This window comes from Gorilla gorilla, chromosome 14, assembly GCF_029281585.2.
Source record: "Gorilla gorilla gorilla isolate KB3781 chromosome 14, NHGRI_mGorGor1-v2.1_pri, whole genome shotgun sequence".
Classification (NCBI taxonomy): Eukaryota; Metazoa; Chordata; class Mammalia; order Primates; family Hominidae; genus Gorilla; species Gorilla gorilla.
This window is the reverse complement of record NC_073238.2, coordinates 129,238,273-129,266,060: the sequence shown is the minus strand read 5'-3', so window position 1 is coordinate 129,266,060 and position 27,788 is coordinate 129,238,273. Positions and strand designations below refer to the sequence as shown.

Genomic DNA, 27,788 nt, shown 5'->3' with positions numbered 1-27,788 from the left:
GTGAATAGGAAGCTAAACACTGCAAAGAGAATTCTTAAAAATCAGATTAGTTAAGAAATTTTGAAGAGAACTAAACTCTTCACACAGAAAACTTGAAAAGAATATTGATTAATCAAAAGCCTGTGAATCCTGGGACATACGTTTACTGATATCTATGGTGAATAGAGTCCAGGAGCAGTTGCATAATAAGTACATGTAAGGCCTAAGTTTAAGAATTGCAATTAGGAGTATTTTACATTTAATTTATAATCTTAGTAGACGAAAAGTTCTGATGTGATTTTAAAAACAGAATCCCTTCTCGCCTTACTTACTTGGTACTTTAACCATTACAAATTTATTCAGGAAAACTAAAATTATTTAAAGAAGAGACATCTAGTTCTAGAGTAATCTGGCACATTCGTATGTGAAAAAAATTAGAAATCACTTGATACATCTACAATACACAAATACACGTATAAACATTGTATTTTAATAATATTCTTTGTCACTTCAATTTAAATCATTCCATTATGAAAATTTCTTAATTGAAGGGAGACTATTTCTTCAAAACTCTAAATTAAACAGAGCTTTATCAATTAAGTTTACAGCAATATAGCCTTTAGAAATAAATATTTCTTCATTTTATAATAATACTTCCCCTTTAAAAATTTGCCACGGTTTGTCACAGATTTAAAATACAAGGCACCTAATGCTATAAAAGAATAATACAGTAAATGTACTGTAAGTGAACCAGATATTTTCTCAAATACTTATTCTTTTTAAAGTCCCATGAAATTTGCACAAACATGCTTGTTGCATAAATTAAACATTTTTTGTGTAGTTAATTTGCAATATTCTACAAAACCCAAAAATATAATCCACACTTATTACAGGTAGCTTATTTTAGCATTTTACCTGTCAGAAATACTGGTCTATGAACACTTAAGTGATTTCTTGAAAACATTTTCATAATATATTCCAGCATTTAACATGTGAAAATAAAGTCCCAGAACATTAGGATTTATTCCTTCATTAGTTCAAATGATTTCAACAGCTGAATTCCTTGAGATGTGTAAGGCAGGTTGGTCCTTTGGATGGACTGTAGACTGAAACTTCCTATAACTGTAGTGATATGTACACAGCTACATAGCAAAGTGCTTCATTATGAAAATGAAGAAAACAGGTATGAGAAAAATATATTTTAGAGTTTCAAAGAACTGAAACTGTTATTTTTCAGACTAGGCACTGAAACATTTTTTCTACAAAAACTTGCCAGAGATTGTCTCTTCGCTGTATAGTTCCATTATCAAGCTAAAAACAGAAACCACAGAAATGTGATTAGATTATAATTTCACAGTTTTAGTTTTCTATAGTTTACATTTTAAAAAGCAAATTATCTTAAAATTGAAATACCTATTTTCACTGTATACATACTTAATAACTGGATACTCAAATTTGGAGTACTAAGAACTTATGAATGTGACTTCTATAGCAATGTCAAAAGCTGACATCAACACTAAAGACTGTGTATTAGCAGTTAGTTGTACTCCTGGTATATTCCACCATTACTCCTGCAAAGACAAAGACACCTGCCCAGTCTATTCTACTCTATTGCAATCCATCCTCTCTAGTCTTCACTCTCTTCTTTACACAGCTCTCACTTCTAAAAATACTGAAACCTTGCTGGATATGGGTAGGTTTAAGTGTGAGTATGAGAACAAAGCACAGCATACCCAAGAAAAATAATGCATAAATTACAGCATTAAAAACCTTTCAAGAATACAAAGTCCTCACTTAATGTCATAGGTTCTAGGAAACTGACTTTAGGTCCCCGAATAACATTTTTTCGTTCAGTGTTGTTATGTTATAATGTTGATGCAAAAAAAAAAAGTTTTGCTGTAATTTTGCGTAAAGTCACAGTTTATAAGAACCTACTGATGATGTTAAGTGAGGACTTACTGTAATTGTGTTTACGTTTTTTTAAATTTAAAGATGGCACATAAACATATATTTAGTTCCACTTGTTCTCCAAAACCTCACTAAAAAGGAAACAAAGGGTTAAAAAAATATATTTTTTAACAGAAATAAGGTCTCACTATGTTGCCCAGGCTAGTCTCAAACTCCTGAGCTCAAGTGATCCTCCCTCCTTGGCCTCCCAAAATGCTAGGATTACAGGCATGAGTTACTATGCCCAGCCTGGAATTTTTTTCTTAAAAGGAATAAACCACATGGACAAAAAGAAAAGTAGAGAGATGAGAAAATAACAGCCAACTCTTGGTTAGCAATGGAAAAACAGGACCAGATATCTCTGTAAGGAGGGGTGAAGAAACAACTAAAAACAAGAAGACTGGTATAATGTCTATAGAAAAAGCAGACAGACACTCAGATGCCCTCTCTTACTTTTCACAGTTGGCCAAGTGCCTTTTCTCTATCCCAGGAGAAGACTTTAAGGTTTACTCTCCAAAAAGGGTAGTAACAGAGAATCTCTGGATAAGGGAAATACCAGGACGAATCCTACATAGCTCAGTTATAAGTAACAATTTTTTAGTGACAACAATATAAACACTGACTACAGATCTATCCAAAATTATGCAATAACTATACAGGGATGATGAGGAGGCCGAACTGATATGGAGACAGGAGGCACATGAGGTGGGAGCAGAGGAGGAGTAAACTTGAAAATAATCTGTCCTCATTGATCTTAGTGGGAAAGTCAGCTGAAGATGCCTAAAACCGAGAACTCATGAAACACAAGTCATAAGCGTGATACTTAGGGAGACAAGAAGGAAAATACCAAAAGAATCAGCTAAGAGTTTAATTTCCTCAGAGTGGGAAGAAAATGAAAGCAGGATGAGCAGGGCAGGGAAGGGCAGGGGTAACTGCCTTGTACAAAAAGTCTTGGAGAACTAGAGCTTAAACCATGTGCAGGTATAAACCAGATTTAAAAACAGCACACTAAAGAAAAACAGAAAACCAGGACCATTAGCTGTAGGTTAGAAGCAAGTTTACCATGAGGATAACGAAACTTAATCTTCAAGCTTAATATAAGTGTTAACAACTGACAGGAGTTGTACAATGTTCTAGATAGGGAGGGAAAACTCAGTAGCAATCAAGAAACATTTCAATATAAATTGCCTAAAGATGTCTTAGAAAAACTAGAAAAATTCTAGTAGTTTATTGTGATCTTTCATTCTAAATAATCACTTTTGTACCTGCAAAATCTGTATGTTACATTTAATTCAAGCTTTCATTCAGCAAAATATTAAATGTCATGTACTCTATCATCGAAGACATATAAAAGACACTATTTCTTAAAATGTAAAAAATGGAAAAATATTCCAGAAGCATTGTTAAATGACAAAGCAATGTCAGAGAATGAGGATAAACACTGTGCCAGTTATGTAAAACACACACATAAAGACTAGTATTTTCCAACCAGTATATTGTACCCAAGGATATTACATTTTTCTTTTATCATCAGAGAAAAAATATTTTTCTAAAGCATATTATTAAATAAAATGACCCTTAGCATGAATAAAAATGAGTTAAAACTTTCTGATCATTTGAGTCAGGCACTATTATACATACTTTATATTTACCAAGTATTTACTATTTTAACACCCTCATAAGGGAGGTTCTACTGTAATCCCATTTCACAAATAAGAAAGCCGGAGCATCAAGAGATTAAGAACCTTGCATAGGGCCACACAGCTAGTATGTGGAGAAGACGGAACTGGAGTCCAGGCTTTAGCCCCTTTAGCCTCTAAGGCTGTATTGCCTTTCAAACAACTAATTATAGAAAATCAACCCTTTGAATATGACACAGATAAGAACCTTATTCAATACTAAACCCAGCTCACATACAAACCTGGGCTACAGACAACAGACAGCTAGCTAGCTCCATCCTCCTGAGAAACACTGTGCATAGAGATGAGACTCTCACACTGTTCGCTGTCTTCTGGAACTCTTAAGAAAAAAAAAAGCAATAATTAAGGAAAGCTTTAGAGCTGAAAAGGAACCTCAAACCTTATTTATTCCATTGGCTGAAGCTATGTGGACAGGATGCAAGTCAGTGGCAGAACCAACACTAGGATAAAATTTCCCAAGAACTTGTCCCAAGTTAGCGTTTTTTGTTTTTGTTTTTTAAATAAGAGATAGGGTCTCACTTTTTGTTTTTTAAATAAGAGACAGGGTATCACTTTGTCACCCAGGCTAAAGTGTAGTGGTGCTATTATAGTTCACTGCAGCTTTGAATTCCTGGGCTCAAGTGATCCTCCTACCTCAGCCTCCCAAGTAGCTTGGAACTACAGGTATATGCCATCGTGTCTGGGTAATTTTTTTTTAAATTTTCTTAGAGACAGGGTCTTGATATGTTGCCCAGGCTGGTCTTGAGCTCCAGAGTCACTGGAACCAAGTTCTTTTTATAGCAAAATGTAAAAAGCTTTCATTCTTAAAAAGAAAGAAATTGGAAAGAAAAACTGAGGCAATACTATTCTATCATGAATTATGTTCAAACCAATAAAAGTTTTCTATATTTAAGTTTGTTACGGCAAAACAGTAAACTTTTTGGTATTACCTGTGAATCATATTTTTTTTTAAAAAATGTAGTTACTAGGCAGGCAAATCACTTGTGGTCGGGAATTCAAGGCCAGCCTGGCCAACACGGTGAAACCTGCCTCTATTAAAAATACAAAAATTAGCTGGGCATGGTGGTGCATGCCTGTGATCCCAGCTACTCAGGAGGTTGAGGCAGGAGAATCACTTGAACCCAGGAGGCAGAGGTTGCAGTGAGCTGAGATCGTGCCATTGCACTCCAGGCTGGGCTACAGAGCAAGACTCTGTCAAGAAAGAGAAAAAAAGAAGAAAGAGAAGAAAGAGAAGAAAGAAAGAGGGAAAGAAAAGGAAAGAAAAAGAGAGAGAAAGAAAAAGAAAGAAGGAAAGAAAGAAAGAAGAAAGAAAGAAAGAGAAAGAATCTTATTACCCAAAAGATCTAAACAAATTATTTTCATCTGCCGTAACATATAAGTTATCATCTTTCAATAATTCCTCACAAAATCTCTAAAAGCTAGGCCAGCATGATGCAATTCTCAGTTATCTAGCAAACACTATTTTTAAAAATGTGTATTGGGACTAAACGTACCTCTGAATTCGATGTTTTCTGCATATAAAAGCAAATATTCTTCTGATTCCCACCATCACAGGATCCCAATTATTATAATGGCATAGGAGAGTTACAATAAAAAATGAAAAAAAATACAGCGATAGCTCCTGCAAAAAATAACCAAGAAAACTGCACCTAAAAATAAAAGATAGAGGAAAAAGCACACCCACAATTATCATTAAGGCAATTTTCCCCTTCAGTGTAAGTTTTCTATTTGTGAAAACTAGCAGGAATAAGAACAATGGGAAGACAAAATTAAACACTGACAATGTATTAAGTGTATTATTATTAAATAAGAATTCAAGACTTCAACTTACTATTCCATGTACCTAAATTACCAACAACAATAGTTCTTGCTTGGAAAATAGGCTAAAGGAAAGCCAAGAAAGCATACTTTCCATTTATAGGCATTGTACACTTAGAGTAGAGATATACAGTATGAAACTTTGCTCCTGCACACCATGTTGCTCATTTCTTCTTCACTGTTTGCTGCCTAGTCTCAAGTGGGTCTCTCTCCCTCAGTTTCTGAAGTCATCTTCAAAAAATGTATATTTTCGTAAAAAGTTATAGTTGTAGTATGCTGTGTATGCTACAGTCCTTATGACAGTACCAAAAACAAATTAAGTGCAAATTTGACACTCAAAACTCGCTTTTCTAGTAATAAATGAAAAAAGCTCAAAATGAAATAATGACCAAATAAAATAAAGAAAAAAAATAGAAATATTTTTACTAAGGAATGTTAGCCAGAGAAGACAAGCAACAAGACAAGCCTCATCAGTGATGTCAACAAGTCTGATCCTCCAATCCATCATTTATCAGGGTTGTCAAGAAAATAAAAAATATCTGTAAGTAGGGTGGAGGTATTAAAATCAAAAAGAAAAAAAAATAAGAAAAACAAATATATAAATAAAAAGAAAATAAAAAATAATGAGATGCCATCCAAAACAAAACTCATTCTTCCCTTTCACTAGTTCACTTTTACCATCTAGACTCAGCTAAAGATCAGAAACGATTGTCAAAGAAGCCTACACTGATCAACCACTGAGACTTAAGTGTAACACACAGGAGGTTTGCTTTAAAAATAATGATGAAAATAGTAACTTCTATCTATAAAATAGGGAAGGAAAACTGTGTTTGCCCTCTTTGAGAATTAAAAAAAAAAAAAAAAGGGCATGGAATCATAGGTAAGACTCCCTCTGGTGGAAAACATATACTATTCCATTTCATAGCACCATTAGTCAGAGTAAACGAGTTTTGTGAGCATAATGTCTTTTATGAGGGAACTCACAATGCATAACACAAGAATAATAACTGACAATTTTTAACATGCATGCCCTATTTCTATGGTATTCATATACAATGACTGAGTCAGCCTAAGAACACCCCGGAAAGAATAGTCATTAAACTGAAAAGCCTTCATTTAGTTATGAACTTACCAATATATTTTAACATATTCCTGGAATATTTGCCAGAATGACTAATAATCAGGAAAAACCATGCTGCATTTAAATTATCCAAGATCAGAAAAGGTATTAAGAAGTTATAAATAATACGATTAAAAATGTAGATATAGTTGATAGAATTATTTCATGAATATTCAACTAAAAACCTTATTTCATAACTGAATTAAAGCAAACTTAACAAAGATAGATAAAGCCCTAGAAGACTTTAGAAGGCAAGTTCACTTTCTACAATGTAGCTGTTTATATGTTGTCTCATAATAAAAAACTTCTAATTTGATTTCCAACAAGCTAAGACAAAAGAAATGAAGCCATTTATTACAACAAAGAAAATTACCTATGTAAACAAAAATTTTTTTTCTAATTCCTAAATATATCTGAATATCAAATAGAATATGATCAAGGATGCTTTCTATTATATAAAATGATTATAAATAGATTTAAATAACAAATTTGTTTCAAGCACAATGTTAATAAATGCTAACATTTCAGAAGCTATATATAAATACAGTTAGCTAATTAAACCTAAAAACCCTAGAAAAGTAGATTTCTCTTATCATGTTTGTGTTACAGTTCTGGACACACACTGCTGCTTTTTCCAGATGGAATCTCCCTAACCTCAATCCTGACACCAACACACAGCCTGCTCCTTTAACTGACTGCCCAGTTCTAGATATGAAGACAATCAAGAACACCAAATCTTTTCTTGATTGTCTTCATATCCACAACTGGGCAATCAGTTAAAGTTTGGTTATGTTTTTATAATTAATTGCATGTGCATACATTTCCCCGTTTTGTCTTTACCCTAAAATGCTTTATTAAACAAATTATAACCATTATTGTTTGTAATGATAATTATGAAATGACTAATCATTTAATACAATTAGGTCCCCTGTGACTATTTTCTTAAAAATTCCTGAACATTAAGCTGCAATTTTTTTCAATCTACGAAAGCTTTTGTTTTTAAAATATCAGTACAATAAAGATGATTTACACAGTAGTCTACCAAAATCCTCTAACAAGTAGCACCTTCCCAGTTTCACAACCAGTTTGGTTCATATTCAGGATTATGACCTGAAGATGAGGAAGGGCCTAGATATTACTTAAATCTATAAAAGAATGATGTGTAATAATGTGCAATGTTAGTGTTATACAGAATATCCACATTCTTTGAAAATGCAAGTTATGTAAGATAATTAATTCTCAATTAAGGAAAGAATCTCAGTTCTTTAACCATGACAAATAAGAATTTACTGACCATAAAACAAAGTTAAATATCAGTAAAGAATTATTTTATAAATAAAGAGGATATACAGCACTAAGCATATTTTGCTTTTATCTTTTTTTTTTTTTTTTGAGATGGAGTCTTGTTCTGTTGCCCAGGCTGGAGCGCAGTGGCATGATCTTGGCTCACTGCAACCTCCGCCTCCCGGGTTCAAGTGATTCTCCTGCCTCAGCCTCCCAAGTAGCTGGGATTACAGGTGCCTGCCATCACACTCAGCTAATTTTTGTATTGTTAGTAGAGACGGGGTTTCACCATGCTGGCCAGGCTGGTCTCGAACTCCTAACCTCAAGTGATCTGCCTGCCTCGGCCTCCCAAGTGCTGGGATTACAGGCGTGAGCCACTCTGCCTGGCTAAGACCTAGAGAAAAATAGGTTTAAAATTTTGATTATTGCTTGTACACATTATAAGCCTTTGGGCCTTGAAGTATTTCCCTCTTCAAATTATATTAGACTAAAACACACATACACACACACACACACACACACACATACACTTCTGTGACTTAGTAGTTGCAGTTAAAAGTTAAATGCCTACAAATACTGAACTGTGTGATAAATGGCTATGCTCCATCTTTCAGTGCTGGGCAACAGCATAGCTCTGTTCTTCCTGCTACACTCAGGAGCACTGAATAAACTCTTCCCTTCTAGGCTGCTGGCAGCAACATCCCAGATTCTCTTTTCTGTGGTGTTAGCATTGCCAATATTTATCACGAGAATCCCCACATCCATACTAGGCCTTCAGAGAAAAGGGATGGGATACCCACTCTGCTGAGTCCAGAGAGAGATGGCTAACTTTTACTGCAAACAGCATGATTCCTGTGCTGCTCATTCAGCACAGTGTGAAGGAGCCTGTGACAGGGTTTATCGCAGAAACTAAAATGCTTGTATGATAAAATGTGACTTACCAAAGAACATCTGGAACAGAATCAGCTCAAAAACTGGAGAACTACATATGAAGATGATGCCCTTAACTTAGAAATTTAGGGAAAAAATGGAAAAGCTAAAAATGGAAATTATCTATTTCTTTGGTACTTTCTATATTTCTATGTAGTAAAGCACCTTGGGAGAGAAAGCATCAAGTATTATTTATGTTTGTATCCTTATAATTTAATCACATCTCAACTTTCATTAGGTTTGTTTTAATAACACACCTAAAATCTCTATGAATAATAAATAGTTTCCTTACCTTTTGCATACACATGTCAGCTATTATGGACAGAGGTATTGTAAGGCTTAGTGCAAGTGTGCCTATCAATGATGAGGTAAGAAAGCAGCCCCTAAAAAAAAGAAAATATACATTTCTATATTTAAAAAATTAAACAACCAAAGAAAAACACTGAACAAAGACTTTCTATCCTATAATATAGGCCTGTGAGATCAGGAGCAAAGATAAGAGGCTAGGATGGATTGAAACATAAAATATAATAAAGTTATTAAGATGATTCTCAAAGTTTTTCTTCAAATATTAAAAATACAAATATATAAGTATAAAAAGCTCAAAATATTTTATGCTATTTTCAAGATCTGTTTGCAGATATTATTCAACTTTGGGTGTATAGCTTATATTTCATTAATTTTTTTAAAAAACTGTTGAACAGTTATTACAGTTTTGTGATGATTTGTAGATAACAAAGAAAACAGCATTATTAACATTGCAGGACAATACTTCACACATAGACTTTAAGGAAGTGATAAGCCAACATGTGATTCTGTCACCAAGCAAAAATATCTCACCTTCATGAACACTAAAATCATGTGTTACTCTTTTGATTTGGCTTGGCATAAAAAAAGAAAGACTTGAATATTCTTAAAAAATATTTTCTTGTTGTTTTCCATTTTTCTAACAATTGTCCTAACCAAAAGCTAAGTAAGCTCTTTATTTTCACCTTGAATTATCAATGTGGGTATGAAATTTTGAAATATCTATCTGCATACAATTTTGTTGAATTGAAAGAAAATATTACACCCAATGGAGACAGATGAGCCATTTATAAAGACTGATAATTTGGGCATATAAGGAGAAAATGAATTATAAGCCAAGATAAAACCATAATGTATATCGTTAGGACTACAGATCCATGGAAGTTATAGGCAAGTAAAATCTAGCTCAGTATATGTCAGAATTAATAATGCTGTCCTGCAATAAAAGGGGCTATCTCTCAATAAAGTGTCACTAGAAGTAATGAACAGAGGCTGAACAACGAGTCCTTATTGATGAGGTAAAGGAAACAAGTACTTGTGGTTCCCACTACTTAGCTGCTCTGTGAAAAGAGCATTCGGGGTCAAATACAGCATATGTTCTTGGATGTTTATCATGCAGAGTACTATAATAAAAAACCTGGGAGGTAGAATTATAAAGCCTGTTTTACTTAATCCAGCTGTTAAGGTGGATCCAATTTAGCTAAAGGCTAAAGCCTTTTGTCATCTGTTAATAGTTAAGGTTAAAAAAATCGAGTACCTAAAATGTACATAACTAAAGATGAAAAAATTAATGAGCAAATGGATTATGATTTTAAAGAATTTTAGATCAGCAAAGGAGTTTAGATAAGAACATAAATTACTACAATACAAAGTAAATCTTTAAGTATTACACAAAAGAGAGTGATATGGGGGATACCAAGAAAATAGGTATTTCTTAACTGGGCAGGGAGACACAGCACTATAGGCAGAGCATTAAGGAAGACTCCACAAAAAAGTCTATTTCTGTTGCAGTCTTTTGCAAGGGAAAACTAGTTAACAGTTTCAATGGGTATGTAATAAAATTCATTTTATTCACTTATGTTTTATTCATTCTATTCATTTCAAATTTCTATTAAATAAAAATAGGACTAAGTATAAAGCTCTGTTATTTGAAAGGTCTCTCAAACTCCATACATGATACTGTCTTCAAACTATTTTAAGTTTATTATCGCATATCAGTATATTGGATATACAGCATATCAAAGTATGTTAACATCTCAAATCAATCACAGTTTAAGGTTTACATATCTGGCTCACCCATATGAAAGGTCCTGAAAATAAATAAAACAAGAACACCTATGAACAAGCAAACAGATATTCCAAAGCCTCTTAAATAAGCACCATCTCCTGGATTCTCAACTAGAACTCATGCACTCATACTTGGCATACATACCTCATATGTTTGGATATCCATTAGATAATGACTACTTTCATTTGCATAATACTCCACTTTCTAAAACATTTTTACAGATTTACACCATTCATATTCATTCTTTCATTCAACAAGTATTTATTGAGCTCCTTCTGTGGACAAGGTACTACTCTAGAACGGGCACACAGAAGTTAAAAAACAAAGTCCCTGCTCTAGTGGAGTTAAAGTATTCAGTTGTATGTGTGTTGCAGAATGGGGTGCACAGGAAGGGCCACCAGGAAACAGACAAATATAAACGCTTAAAATATCCAAAAATTAATCAACTGATAATAATTGGAGAATAAACAATACATACCACAACCACAGGAACTCTGAGAGTACTGTTCCAATAAGGCCATTAATGATAATGCACATTAATACTACTTTATTGGGAAACTCGAAGTCCTCAAATCCAGTATAATGAAGTAAAAAGAAACCTGGCCATAAGAGCAGCAGATAAAACAAACCTACAAAACCTGAACATGTATAAAAGAGACAAGAGTTAAAATTGATTTATTTCTATTTTCCAAGCTTATTAACTCTAAAATCAAAATTAGATTTTGCACAAAAGCACTCTGGGAGGTTTCCTTAGCTAAAACTTCTGTTGGTTTGTTTTTAAGTCAGTCCTGTGAATAGCTCAACACCATTAAAAAAAAAACTGTCTGAAGCAACTGGTGATCACTCAGTTCAACTATCCACATTGTATGGGAGCAACTACTATGGAATAAACCACTTAGGACAACTCAACAAGAAGGGTTGTTAACCTTAGCTACTGATAATATAGTGCCCTAGAACTTAAAAGAAATAACTGGTACGTATGTGTTTGTGTACTCAGCCTAAATTAATTTTGAGGAATTAGATGGTTTGCTCTCTGATTCAATTATTTATGTCCAAAACACTTGTGCTTTGCGAGCAATAATGGAAGAAGGTTCCAAAGGAGATAAAACTCTTGGTTCCTGCATTCCCAGACCTCTAACTAGTTAGTGAGAAAGTATGTACACACAAAGAGCTATTCAACGTATGAGCAAAGTACCACTGACTAGTTATTAAGGAAAGCCATCCCACATAGTGGTTAAGTGTGTGCTCGGCAGTCTGACTGCCTGGGTCCAATCCCAGCTCTATATATCACTCAATAGTAGTGCAAGCCTTATACCTCTTTAAGCCTCAGTTTTCCAATCTATAAGCATAAAATAACATTTAATAATATTTAATTAGGTTTCTGGGAAGATTAGACAAAACACATAAAATATAGCATAGTATCTGGCACATGGTAAGCACTTAATAAAAGTTAGCTAATATTATTATAGAAATTAAGTTTATATATGACTATATACATGTAAAAGTAAAGAAAGAAAAAAGATTACAATTCTATAATAAATTTTGTTGTACTTCCTATACAGTTTATGTCACAAATTTGCTATATGATTTATGTAACTATACAGCTTTCTTAAAAGAAAATTAAATTACAGTAGATATATAATTGATACTTACTATGTCACCTAAATAATAAACCAGTCATTAGGATGCCTAGTTAAATCTTAACAGGGCAGGAGCACCCACTCTCTGTCTGTTGCTAAAGACTCACAGCCACCCCACTTCTGTGAAGGGGGGCAAATAAGTCTGCCTTTCCCAGCAAGTTCCCACCCTCCACTCCACCCCATCTTCTGCAGCTCATGACTAACTGATGGAGGCTTTACGAGGCCAGCCGTCACGACTCAAGGCCCAGACATATTAGCTGCTCTCCCTCTGCTCCCCGCCTCAGTACCTGCAATGAATTGGGCCAAACCTCAGTTATACTTGTGCGCCACACTGTTCTTTCCCCTTCTCTATCTTGCTTCCTTCACGCAAGTTTTTCCTTCAGTGAACTCCCCACAAAAAATCACCCCACAAATTCCCCATCTCATATCCTGTTTTAGGGAGCCCAACTATTATGGTTTGGTTCTGTGTCCCCACCCAAATCTCATCGTGACTTGTAATCCCCACGTGTCAGGGAGGGACCTGGTGGGAAGTGACTGGATCATGGGGGTGGTTTCCCCCATGCTGTTCCCATCATAGTGAGTTCTTACAAGATTTGATGGTTTTAAAGTGTTTGGCAGTTCCCCCTTCTCAAGTTCTCTCTCTCTTGCCAGTGTGTAAAACATGCCTTGCTTCCCCTTCACCTTACGTCATGATTGTAAGTTTCCTGAGGCCTCCCCAGCCATGCAGAACTGTGAGTCAATTAAACCTCTTTTGTTTATAAATTACCCAGTCTCAGGTAGTTCTTTATAGCAGTGTGAAAACAGACTAATACACCAACTTACATCTACTGATTAAAAAAACAACAACAAAAGAACACATATACAGCAAGGACACATGACCTAAAATGCTTAAATAACATTACAAAGTTGTTTTAATGAAACACCAAAATGTGGCATTACCAAGATCTAAATCTATTTTCTAGTCCCTGAAGTGCTGAGTCTATGAAATCCCACATAAATTAACATCCTTTGACCTAGAGACAAAAGTCCCAATGACCCCATCTATTCCCTCGACTGCCCAGAATCTGGCGCCACATGCCTTTCTGTTCTTCTTCCACAAAGCGAAGTTCCAGCACAATCATTCAGATCTACTCACTGCTCCCTGTTAAGCCTCTGCTCACACTCCCTTGCCTGAAGAGCCCCCAACATCCCAATCCTAACTTCTCCAAATCCTGTCTATTCTAAAGCCCAGGGCAGATCAATATTGCTTTACATATCACATCACATATGAACAGGACCAACACAAGCCACATGTCTATATGCACTCTCCCTAATATGAGTAAATTAAGCAATTTGTCTTGCAAGTTGTCAATGTATAAATTTTTTAAAAGTACCACTGACCCAACCACCTACCTATAACACTAAAAAAAACTAGCATTTTATTCCATTCCAAATAAAATTTTCTATGACTCTCAAATAAAATATCATTAAAATTATCTTTTCTTTTTTAAGCGACAGCATCTTACTCTGTTACCCAGGCTAGAGTGCAGAGACACAATCATAGCTCACTGCAGACTCGAACTCCTGGACTCAAGTGATTCTCCTGCCTCAGCCTCTCATGCAGCTGGGATTACAAACACATGTAACCAAACCTGGCTATTATGCTATATTTCTTGAATTCTACATTTAAAAAGAATTTAAGCAATCATTCAGCCTCATGGCTTTTCAAACATTTTATTTTTGTTAGTCTTTAGGTACAAGTATTTAATCTATTTTTAGTTTTAAAATAGTTTTAAAATAGTCTTTTTTTAAAAAAAATTAAATAGAAATGCAGTCTCCCTATGTTGCCCAGGCTGATCTTGAATCCCTGGCTTCAAGCAGTCCTCCTGCCTCAGCCTCTCAAAGTGCTGGGATCACAGGCGTGAGCCACAATGCCCAGCCATAAGAAAAATCTTTACTATAAATTAAATTCTAATGCAAAATGCTCAACAAAGTAGAGCTGTTCCACAGGTGAAGCAGCAAAGGAGTCCAAGAACTAGACCCCTGCATGCAACTGTATTTCCTTCCAACCATCCCAGAAGCCTACCTATTCCCTAAATCACAGTTTAGAGGCCATTCATCTAGTCCAATTTCCTCATATTTCAGATGCCTGTGAGATAAATAAAGTTACAACTGCTGGATTCCAGGTCTCCTGACTCCTTGTAAGCTGCACTTTGAACTCTTATCACGGAGCTTCTTTATCTATTTATATTCAGATATCTTTTGAAAGATTATCTTGTCAATGTGTTCCTCTTCTGCAGTCCTACAGATATCGCAAGTTCTTTCCTGAACTGATATCAGGCAAAGGAAAATTTATAAACCATATCCAGAAACTATAATTGGGTAATTTGAGAATGAATCTATGTTATAAAAGTGTCTGTGTCTTAAAGATAAAATGCAAATGAAAAGCATTTAAATGGCCCACAATTTTTAATGTACATAAGTACATAGACTGCGACAGCATTAAACATATAATTCGGGGGCAGTCTCCCCAGTCCTTTGCTAACTATTCAAAAATGGCAAAATGTAAAATACAGCAGGTAAACTCTCACATGCTTATAAGAGCATAAATCTGTCCTATCAGTGAGATAAATATCTGACTTGCAGTCTGAAGACATCAATTTGAAAAAAGTGTTAGGAGTTTCTTTCTGTCTCACACTGAGGAGATGGGCACTCCCTCATAGGTGCACAACTATGCAGGATAAAGTAAGGAAAACATTGGGACTGGCCTTCATAATCTTTAAATGGTTTTAAAGAATCATACGGAAGAAAAAAAAAGGCTTCCCTATTCCCTCCAAAAAACAAAAGCAAAACCCTGTGTTAATCATTTAGAGTAAATAGCCTCCCAAGTTACATATATTCTTACCAAAGAACATTGGAATATCCAACTTGTCTTCTCTATCTACTTTTCTCTTAATCATAACAATATAGACAGCATAGAGCATGGCTCCAGCAAGAGACCAAATGGAACCTGTAAAAATGGACGTGATTTAAAGCAATCACTCATTAGCTCATTCAATATACGCTTAAAATCCAATAATGTGTCAGATAATATTGCAAGAATACACAAAAGTGAAAAGATATATAATGATATAAATCACCTTTATATTGATATAAAGATATATAATGAAAAGGTATAGCCTACCCCATCCAAGTCTTCTAGGAGTACAGGAAGGAGTTTAATGTGTTAACAAATAAATGCAAAAGCATTCACCTCAATGATCCGACCAAAACCTATACATATTATAATAATACAACTCCAAAGTAACACTTTGTTTTTAATTTAGAAATGCATGTTTCTTATTTTACCCTACATAAACAATCTTGACACCTGGCATTTTCCAACTTAACAAATGTTTTTTTCCATCACTAAGCTGTTGCTTTTATTGTCTTCCTTACCCCCATATACCATTCTTAATATGTATTGCACTACCACTCCCATCTTAAAGGCTCTGTTAAAGTTCCATTTCTTCCACAAAGCATCCTCTTTCTAATCGGCTGTATTTCTGTCCTGTCTTCTGTTTTAGACAATACTTACTATTGTCAAGTATGGTATTAGTTTAATCCCTAGTAGCTTCATTTTATAAATCTCATATTGTTCCAAATCAAGAACTCCTTGAAAACTGCAAACACATAATTTATACTTTTTAATGTTCCGAAATAGCTAACATAATACAGATCTCACAGTACATGAATAATAAATACTGATTCTCTTTATTAACTCTCAAAAACATTTAAACTTTTCCAAACAGCTAAATAATGTTCTGCCAAGTGGTCATATTCAATACTTTAATCAATTATTCAAAAGACAAATGTTTTATTACATTTTTTTATTATTTTCAAACTTTTTTTAAAGCTAAGGAAAAGCCTGTCAACAAAATCTTGCATACACATGCACATACCAAATACATACATTTTTTTATATACACAAAGCTGCTCTGGGTGAGAAAGAGGTGAGGAGGTTCAAAGCACAGCTCACTGGGTAGTAGCTAGGAATAATTCAGAAAGCATTGTTCTATTCAATAAACCTCAAATATCTAAAGAAGTATTCAAAGAGAAATAATTAATCTAGGTTTATTTTTTATTATGAGGTCTCACTATGCCGCCCAGGCTGGTATTGAACTCCTGGCCTCAAGCGATCCTCCCACCTTGGCCTCCCAAAGCACTGGGATAACAGGCATGAGTCACCATGCTCAGCCCGGCTAGGTTCTGATTACTTTCGTTTTTGTTAAGTCTAAGCAATGGATCAAAATCTAAGTGTTCACCATAGCAGTAACTATGAATCAAAAATCAAGAGTAAATGACAATATTCGTGGGTGAAGATATGACAGCAACAGGAAATTTGTATAGCCTCAAAGTATCCCCCACAAGATGCTTATTACTTACAGTGGGAAATATTAGTAACTTTACACTGGAGTAGGGTGGTTAATTTTAACCACCTTAAAATTAACATTACCAGCAACAGGACAAATCAATATCATGTGCCTTTTGGTAGAATGCACTGATCAGGAAACAATATCACTTCCATTATATTCTTACCAAAAATGCACAACCTCAATTTAACCAAAGAAAATGTCAGACAAATGCAAATTGAGGAACATTCTACAAACCAACTAGGTGGTACCCTACAAAAGTGTCAAGGTCATAAAAGACAAGAAGACTGAGGAACACTTCTGCATTTAAAGGAAACTAAGGAAACACGACAATTAAATGCAATAAATGATCCTGGATCAGAAAAAGAACATTAGTGGAAAAAATGGCAAAATTTGAAAAGGCTTTATAGATAACAGTGTCATAATCAACGTTAATTTCTGATTTTTATAACTGTATAATATTTATGTAAGTTGTTAACATTTGAAAAATCTGGGTGAAGGCTATGAGAATTCACTAAACTATTTACGCATTTTTTTATGTTATTTCCAAAGGAAAAGTTCAAAAAAAAAACACCCTGCTAGTGCCTACCCTTCGTACGTTCATCTGTGCACATGAGCACGCACATGTAACTTTCTTGTTTACTCTAACAGAGAGAATCCAGAGTCAAGTACTTACCTATTGTATCTCTTCCAGCAGATTTTTCAGACCCTGACAGGTTTACCAGTACAACACCTCCAATGCTATGAGAATAACAGTCATTAATGATGAGCTAAAGAATTCTGAAAAGGCTAATCATAAAGATAAAAATTATTTATAAGTGATCAAGACTAATCTCAACTTTGGGTAAAACTATCAAATAATTTAGCAATTTCAATAATAATATCTAACAATATCAATATAATATAGTGTTATATTTGTATTAACTCATTTAATCCTCACAAAATGTACAATATTATACCTTATAAGGAAGTCTTATTACTGCCATTCCCATTTTACATGTGAAAGCTAATACACAAAGAGGTAAGGTAACTTGACCAAGATCACATAGCCGAGACTGAAATACAGGCAGTTTTACTCCAGAGTCCAGTGCTTTTATGTGCTATGCTATCCACTGTCTTTCAGTTAAGAATGAATTAACCAACTTGTCATCCCTTTCCAATCTTTCTTTTGGATTATACAAATATATCAAACCCATATAAATCCACCAATGGTACTACTCTGGCTTATTGGTAAAATCTAAATTAACAGTAAAACTATCCTTACGTGCTTAAACAATTTCACTAATCTCATGATTTTAGTGGATAAAAATAAGACTGAATTAAGGATGTAGAGATATCAGAGGTCATTCATAAACTCAGTTGTTATTTTCTGGGCATCTAATATGGGCAAAGCACTGGGTTACAGAAGTGAACAATACAGATGTGGTTCCTGTCCTCAGGGAACTCTTTACATTGTCTATTTCTATGAATCTTGTAAATTGTAACACGTTTTCAAGTAGATGAGATATTGCTAATTAAAAAAAAAAATTAGCCTAATTCTCTCACCCTGATGAGAAAGACCAGTGTGGCAGTGGGAGAGGAAGATGAAAGAAAATATGTATTCCCTTACGGAAAGATGTCATCAGAACTCAAGTGTAGTCCTTACACTAAATATGCAAACCCTTCAATTAAATCATCACAATTTTCTGTAATAATCACTGTTCATATTCAGATTCAGCTATTATTTATTGAGTATCCACAATATATTAGAAACCAGGGATTTTGTTTCCATTTAAATGATGATGATTATGATAATGGCTAAATATAGCGAGCACCTCCTGTTGTGTATCAGACATTGTTCCAAGCACTTTAGAACTTCTACTCATTTAATACTCATAATAATCCTATGAGAGAAATCCTATTATTATCCCCAATATACAGATGAGAAAATTGGCACAGAAATGTAAGGAACTTGTTCAAGATCTCAAAACTAGTAATGATGGAGATGGGATTGGATTCCAAGTTGTTTGGCTTGAGGCCACACTCTTGTCTCTCAATTGATGAAATGAGATTTCTTTGCTTAGATTCCCTTCAAGATAGTTGCTATGTAAAATTCTTTTTATAGCCTCAGAAATTGAATCTCTTAGTAAAATGCCAATTCAAAACAAAATATTAAACAATGTTTAATACATAATTCTTAAGAACATATACTTACTCAAAAAATTTCTAAGTAACACTTTGTTTAAAAGGTACAGATAGTAAATATTTTAGGCTTCTGGGCCACATGGTATTGCAATTCAGCTCTGCTTCTGTAGTGCTAAAATGGCCATAGACAATTTGCAAATAGATGAGAGTGGCTGTGTTCTAATACAATCTGATTTACAAAACCAGCAGCTGACCCAACATAGTTTGCCAACCTCTGTTCGTCTACCTACTTTAATGAGAAGAAGTAATGTACTCTGTCAAAATACTTACAAGTTCAATATTTTATATCCATTTCCTTCTTTATCAAGTCTTTATTAAGATACCACGAAGAAAAGTTATAAATTAGCACATATTTTAAATAAAGTTAAATAAAACCTCATTTACTTCTCCAATACAAACATATTTCCCTAATGCAAAAATTTGCTCGGCTTAAAACATTAGTAAACCATGTAAAAGAATAAATCCCTAGTGGCCATAAAGTCTAAATGATAAATTAGTTGGATCAACCAGCTGCCCATCGGAGCAACCGTGGTTAATTTACCCTTATAACTAAAAAAGAAAAACATTTAATATTAAGAGCTACCAGTCTTCTATGATTGCCCAATACCAGACACTTCATAGCTATTACCACTAAACTTTAAAACAAGGCTGCAAGGTAAAATAGATAATATCATTTTCTCAACTAGGAAACCCTTTCAGAGTTTAAGGAAACTGCCCCAGGGCAAACAGCAGAGCTCTTATTCAATCTCAGCTTTGATAACCAAGAAACACTACTCTCCATCAAATCATCCGGCTACCTTCTCTGATTTTGTTTCATAAAATAAGTTTTATTAAACCAACACATCTTTTTTCAATACTGTCTATGGGCAAAGCCCTATGCTAGGTCTTTGATGACACAAATATAAAACAAGGCTATGGCCTTCAAGGGTTTACAAACCAGTAGGGAAGACAAGACAAACATACACAAAGTTAAATTAAAATATTTAAGTATAGTTATCAGCAACACTCATATTATGCAGTAGTGCAAAACTGCCAAATGAATTATACAGAAAATAACTGAAACATCACCTGAGGCTTAGACAATTAGAGAAAACTGAATGTTAGCTTTCTAAGAGAAGTAGAAAAAGGAGAAATAAAAATCAAAACAAAGAGGGGAAATTGCCTTAAGAAAAAGAAATAGAAACTTGGGAGATTATGAGGATTAAGCTGCCACATTAAGTGTGAACGTCAGTCCAATACTTGATGAGTCTGCAGACACATGAATGGGAACCAAAGCAGCCTTGGGGTTTTCCCTCTGGTTACCCTACCCAGGAAGGTTTAGAAACCTAGTGCAGGATGTGACAGGGCTAAGTAGCATCATGTCCACTTAAAGCCTTCTTTTATCCACATCTTTCTTTGCTCTTACAATACAAACTACCCTGGTGCCACTATCAGAAATTGTAATATTGTATTTTTAAGCAGAGTAAACTAGCTATCACACTATATGCTTACCTTAAAATTACAGCTAATAGTTTAGAAAGGGTAAATCTATCTCCACTGTTACTTGGAAATACTGCAGCAAGGATTAAGGTAAAAAGTCCTATGAGGAGAAAATAATTTAAAAATGGTACATGAGTTTAAATACTGTCAACATTTTTACTACCAACTTCATTGTTTAAATAAGCAAATTATATACCTACCTTTCAGATTATTTTTGTCACTCTTAACTAAGAAAATGACTGCAGTTAAGTAATGACTAGACTTAAATGTTTAAAGTTCATGCATAAAATAGCCTCCAAACTAAACCATGTTTATTTCAACAGTACAGATCAAGTACAGTCCTATTTATTTTAAACTAATAGGAAACTTAAATCTTATTCAGAGTAACATGCTGACTTCATCATAATCAAGCCTGTGTCCCTAAAGTTATTTTTATAGCTTTAAAAATACTTTTGTCTTCCAGATTTGAAAGGTGATTCAATCTTAAAAATAAAACACCTATCATAGGGCAAATTATAGTTCTGAAATAAGCAATTACATTTTAGCCAAAGGGTCTAGAAAAAGATCTCTGGAAAGGATGTGTGAAGGGAAAGGCAACTACAATACAAAAGGCCAGCCTATAAAACTGTAATATGTTGTTATATAAAAAATATTGTAAAGTATTTGAAGGAACATAAATAGCACAGGCTAAGGCATGAAACTACAGTCATGCTTAACAACAGGGATAAATACAGAGAAAATGTGTGTCGTTAGGCAATGTCATCCTTGTGCCACCATCATAGAGCATACTCACACAAACCTAAATGGTATAGCCTACTACACAGCTAGGCTATATGCTATAAGCCTATTGCTTGTAGGCTACCAACTTGTATGGCATGCTACTGTATTGAATACTGTAGGCAACTGTAACACAATGGTAAGTATTTGTGTATCCAAACATATTTAAACATAGAAAAGGTACAGTAAAAATACAGTATTATAATCTTATGGGACCACCATCGTATATGCAGTCTGTTGTAGACTGAAACATCATATGCAGCACCTGACTGTATACAGATTAAAAGGCAGTTATAATAGACTAATGTATATTAGAACTAATGTAAGAAGCTACAACAAGATTAAAATGTTGTACATGTACACATATATATACCAGAAATACATACACTGATTTATAATGCAGATTTTTAAAGACAAATTTCTTACCGGAAGTTGAAGATAAAATATTAACTATAGCAACTTGTGTGTCTGAAAGTGCTTCTTGATATGACAAATTTGCCAAAAACCACTAAAGAAAAAGAAAACCAAAGTGAACCCTAATGAAAGACATGTTTACATCTGTCATTACAATTCAGAATTCCCTTTTTTGTTCTCCTCCTAAATACCGTTCTCACAAGATGTTTTAAAAGCTGCTTTGTATTGAAAAAATCACAGGCTCCCAAAAAAGACAAACATTTATAATCAAACCTAAGACCATGCTACCCAATTGCCCTTAAAATTTAACAATAGTTGGTTAACAATTAGCATTCAGGTTTTTTTTTATGAGTAAAATCAAGTATCAAATCAATTTAAAAATTTGCTTTATCTAGGCTGCGTGTAGTGGCTCATGCCTGTAATCCCAGTACTTTGGGAGACTGAGGTGGGTGGATTGCTTGAGCCCAGAAAGACCAGCCTGGGCAACACAGTGAAACCCCATTTCTACAAAAAAAATACAAAAATTAGCCAGGCATGGTAGTGCACACCTGTAATCCCAGCTACTCAGGAGGCTGAGGTGGGAGGATTACTTGAGCCTGGGAGGTTGAGGCTGCAGTGAGGCATAACTGCCTCACTGCACTTCAGCCTAGGTGACAGAGAGACCATTTCTCAAAAAAAAAAAATTGCTTTATCTAAGTACTGCTGACACTCTGTTAAGTTTATCTAAATCATATTTAAATTTGAGAAAATTCTCCAACATTAGAATATATACAGATGAATACAGCATAATGAGAAATCTATTAAACCAGATGATGTGCATGGATATGGATGGACCTAGCTAGCTAGCTGGATTGAAAAATAAAAGGCTATATTCACTCTGGAAATTTAGAAATGTCCTATGAAAATGATAATTTATTGATTAATTGTGATTGCTTTTCTGAATCTCAGTTTGGAGACACAACCCAAAGAGTTCTCATAACTTTGGATACAGTGAAGGAAGTTTTCCAGCTATCAGGACTTTTTTAAAAAAATTCTTTCTTCTCTTCCACTTATCTAGGTTAGGATGGAGAATAAGAAATAATACTTTTTTTGATGAAGGTTGGCAGGATGTGTGTGTGTCCAAAGTTCAGTAATTTTCACTGATAATTCATCCATTTTTTTGTGGATAACACTTTTTTACTATCTGAAACAATGCTACTATGAATATCTTAATTCTAGTACACACCTGCCACCTGGTGCATAAGTACATGAGTGTCACCAAAGCGTATACTAAGAGGTAGATTGCTGGGTCAAGCAAACTAAACTAATGGCTGGTTTTTGGTGTCTCTGTTACTTACACTGGTTGACTCGAAGAGTTATTCCACCAAAGGACTTATCTCTATTAAGAGAAGGACATCTCTCGATCTCTCTCAGAGCTTGTGGCTGAGTAGTTTTACACTAGTATTTACATTGCAAAGAAGTAGTAGAGACACATGATTGTAGAGCACTACCAGAACGCAGCAGATGGCTGAGAGCCTAGTAGTCTCCATTCAGTCCATACTGTACTCAAGGCTGAAGCCAGAATGAAACTGTGGCAACGTGGTTCTGATTCCATCTGCAATCCTTTGATTTCCTAGATAATTTCACATGCCTATCTAGATAGGTCTCGAACTCCTGACCTCAGGTAGTCGACCCACCTCAGCCTCCCACAGTGCTGAGATTACAGGCATGAGCCACCACGACCTGCTAGGAGTTCACGCTTTAGTTGGGGAAAATATACAATAAGCAAGCCAATTTTTAAAAAGAGAACTGCAATTAGAGTTAAATGCTACAAAGACAATCTCACAGGAAGATGGGATGTAGAATGATAAGGCTCTCAGAATAGTAAGAGAAACTATTGCTTCTTACGATGTTTGTCTTTCTTTGTATCAGTGCTCAGCTGAGTCTGCAGTGCTTCAGAGGCAGCTTTCATTTTATAAAAATCTATGATTTCTCCTTCTAGTTGTTTTTCTCTTCCTCGAGCTTCCTTATCTCCTCCTGTTGAATCATTTTAAGATGCTCGAATTTGTCCTGCAGCTGTGAAACCAATGTGCAGTTGTGACACCAAAGCAGTGTGGCTGAACACCCAAAAGAATATGCTTTTTTCTGATTATCAAACAAACCCAAATCATCACAGTAGAGCACGATCTTAATAACAATCTCAAAAACTCAGGAGTAAACACTCAGATATGGAATTTTTCTTTTCTTCTTTTTTCCTTTTATAAGATGGAGTCTCACTCTGTTGCCCAGGCTGGAGTGCACTGGTGCGATCTCAGCTCACTGCAACCTCCATCTCCCAGTTCAAGTGATTCTCCTGCCTCAGCCTCTTGAGTAGCTGGGACTACAGGCATGCAACACCACTACAGGCGTGTGCCACCACACCTGGCTAATTTTTGTATTTTTAGTAGAGATGGGGTTTTGCCATGTTGGCCAGGCTGATCTCGAACTCCTGACCTCAGGTGATCCTCCCGCTTTGGCCTCCCAAAGACTTTTTTTTTTTTTAAATATAGAGACAAGTTCTCAGTACGTTGCCCAGGCTGGTCTCAAACTCCTAAGCTCAAGTGATCCTCCCACCTCAGCTTCCCAAAGTGCTGGGACTGACTGGATGCAGTGGCTCATGCTTGTAAACTCAGCACTTTGGGAGGCCAAGGTGGGAGGATCTCTTGAGCCCAGGAGTTCAAGACCAGACTGGGTGATATAACACAATAGTAAACTTCAACAGGAGAGAGAATCTGTAAACTTGAATATAGATCTTCTGAAATTATCCAGTCAGAGGACAAAGAAAAAAAGAATAAAAAAGAGAAAAGAAGGCTGGGTGTGGAGGCTCAAGCCTGTAATCCCAACACTTTGGGAGGCCGAGGCAGGCAGATTAAGAGGTCAGGAGTTCAAGACCAGCCTGTCCAACATGACAAAGCCCCATCTCTACTAAAAATACAAAAATTATCCGGGTGTGGTGGCACACACCTGTAGTCCCAGCTACTTGGGAGGCTGAGGCAGGAGAATCGCTTGAACCCAGGAGGCGGAGGTTGGAGTGCAATGTGAGCCGAGACCACACATTACACTCCAGCCTGGGTGACAGAGCGTGACTCTGTCTCAAAAAAAAAAAAAAGAAAAAAAAAGAGACAGAGAAAAGAAAGCCAACAAGACACCATTAGGCAAACCATTGTCAGGTTATGGGAGTTTGAGAAGGAAAGTAGAGAAAGGAGAAGAAAGCTTATTTAAAGAATGGCTGAAAACTGCCTAAATCATGGGAAAGATATACACATCTAAATCCATGAAGCTTAAAGATTCCTAAAGAGGTTCAAACCAAATAGATACTCACCAAGTCACAATATAATCAAATAGTCAAAAGTTAAAGAAACTTTGCAGGTCAGGACAGAATCGAATAATACATTCAAAGTGCTGAAAGAAAAAAACTGCCAGCAACTAATACTATGTCTGACAAAGCTGTCCTTCAGAAAGAAAAAAGAAATAACGTGTTTCCTCGACAAACAAAGCTGAGGGCATTCAGGACCACTAGGTCTACCTTAAAAAAATGCTTAATGGAGTTTTTCAAGTAAAAATGAATGAAGTTGGGAGCGGTGGCTCATGCCTGTAATCCCATTTTGGGAGGCTGAGGTGGGTGGATCACCTGAGGTCGGGAGGTCAAGACCAGCCTGGCCAACAAGGCAAAACCCCACCTCCAGTAAAAATACAAAAAATTAGCCAGGTATGAAGGCCACTGAGATCATGCCACTGCACTCCAGCCTGGGTGACAAGAGTGAAACTACATTTCAAAAGCAAAAAACAAAACAAACAAAAAAAACAAAACTTGAGGCCTGGCTTTCTGCTCCTCTCCAACCTCCCCTTCTCTGGGCCCAAGCCACCTTGGCTGAGGAGGGGGCGAGGAGGTGTGAGCCCCTGCCAGGAACCCCCTGCCCGGACCAAGTACTCGGCCCCCAGGCCTGCGTTCAGTGAGGCCTCCCATGGCGTCAGCATGTTCGTGTGGAGGAATGTGGAAGGTCACTCTGCGGCCGTGTTCCCCTGGTACTCCATCCCCTTCCTCACCCCTCCCTGCAGTCACACGAGGCCCAGCAACCTGCCAGTCACTCAGTGGCCTCCAACCAGAGAAAACAACCTGCCAAGTTGGCAGCTGTTTCTCATGAGCGTCCACCAGGTGGGACAGGGAGTGTTGACCCTGGGCGGCCCCCTGGAGCCACCTGCCCTGAAAGCCCAGGGCCCACAACCCCACACACTTTGGGGGTGGTGGAACCTGGTAAAAGCTCACCTCCCACCATGGAGGAGGAGCCCTGGGCCCCTCAGGGGAGTCCCTGCTAAACAGTGAGACAGAGAATGACCATGATGATGCTTTCCTCTCCATCATGTCTCCTGACACCCAGTTGCCTCTACCACTCAGATGATGTCAGGCCCAGTCCCTCAGTGCCCTGTGCAAGGAACAGGACTCATCTTCTGAGGATGGACGCAGCCCCAACAAAGGACCACATCCGGTGGCCCATGAGTGGCGGTCATGATCTTCAGCAACCGGCACCAGGCCCTGGCGGGGCGCACCAGGGTCACCCCAACCAGGATAACCAGACCGTCAGCCAGATGCTGAGTGAGCGGTGGTACACCCTGGGGCCCAATGAGATGCAGAAATAGGACCTGGCCTTCCAGGTGAAGGTGGCCCACTTGCAACAAGGACCGAAAGAAATCCAGCTCAGAGGCCAAGCCCACAAGCCAGGGGCTAGCAGGAGTGTAACAAGGGCTCGTGGGAGCGGAGCATATCAGAGATGGGCACTGTCACTGCCACTGCCCCTGGGGTGTCCTCTGAACTCCTGTCAGTTGCAGCCCAAACACTCCAGAGCTTGGATACCAAGAAGCAGCTTCTGTGGGGCAGAACGGCTGCACACAGTCAGGGAACCTGGCTCAGCCTGGCCCAAGCCTTCTCCCACAGCGGGGTACACAGCCTGGACGGCAGGGAAATAGACCATCAGGCACTACGGGAACTGACACATGTGGTGTCTGGCACTGCATCACACTCTGGCCCAAAGCCTTCTACTCAGTATGGAGCTCCAGGCCACTTTGGAGCCCCTGGTGAGGGAGGTGACCAGTGGGCAGCCCTGCTGCTGCCCACCTGAGCTGCTCATTCCCAGAACATGGCCAGTGAGGACATAGTGAGTGACGAGGAGCACACGGTCATCCATGAGGAGGAAGGGGTGATGATGTCATTGCTGATGATGGCTTTAGCACCACTGACACCGATCTCAAGTTCAAGGAGTGGGTGACCGACTGAGAGTGGGGACAACTCTGGGGAGGAGCCAGAGGGCAACAAGGGCTTTGGTAGGAAGGTATTTGCACCTGTCATTCCTTCCTCCTTTACTCCTGCCGCCCCTTGCTGGATCCTGAGCCCCCAGGGTCCCCCGATCCACCTGCAGCTTTTGGCAAAGTCTATGGTCCCACCCTGTCCTCCTCCTACACATACTCGGATGCTTCCTCCTCAACCTTGGCACCCACCTCCTTCTTACTGGGCCCAGGAGCCTTCAAAGCCCAGGAGTCTGGTCAAGGCAGCAGAGTGGGCCCCCTACGGCCCCTATCCCTGGGGATGGGGGCCCAGGGATGCCTTCCAAGGTGACCTGTTTCCTCCCAATGGATCCTGCCAACTTCTGGTGCAAGAGACCTGAAAGTGTGGGTGACCTGGAGCTACCAGGCTCCTCAGTCATCAGGGTCCCTCCCAACACTAAGGCTTTCCTAGGCAGGAGCTGAGCTGAGCCACCCGGGGGGCAGAGCCTGAAGAGAAACTGACTGGGCTTTTGGGGTCGGGGCAGAGGGAACCCCACGGACATGGATCCCACACTGGAGGACCCCACCACGCCCAAATGCAAGATGAGAAGATGCTCCAGCTGCAGTCTAAAGCCCGACACCCCCAAGTGTGCCATGTGTGATGGGGACAGCTTCCTCTTTGCCTGTACAGGTGGAGAAGCCGAGGACAGGCTCAGGGAACCGGAGACCGAGAAGGCGCTGTCCTCTTCACTG

At 37.2% G+C, this 27,788-nt stretch overlaps 2 pseudogenes; one reads left to right on the top strand and one right to left on the bottom strand.

Annotated features, from left to right (window-relative positions):
* Positions 1-616: 616 nt before the first annotated feature.
* On the bottom strand, positions 617-23,287 carry LOC129526229 (solute carrier family 35 member F5-like; annotated as a pseudogene).
* Positions 23,288-25,725: 2,438 nt separating this feature from the next.
* On the top strand, positions 25,726-27,518 carry LOC129526228 (protein capicua homolog; annotated as a pseudogene).
* Positions 27,519-27,788: the final 270 nt, after the last annotated feature.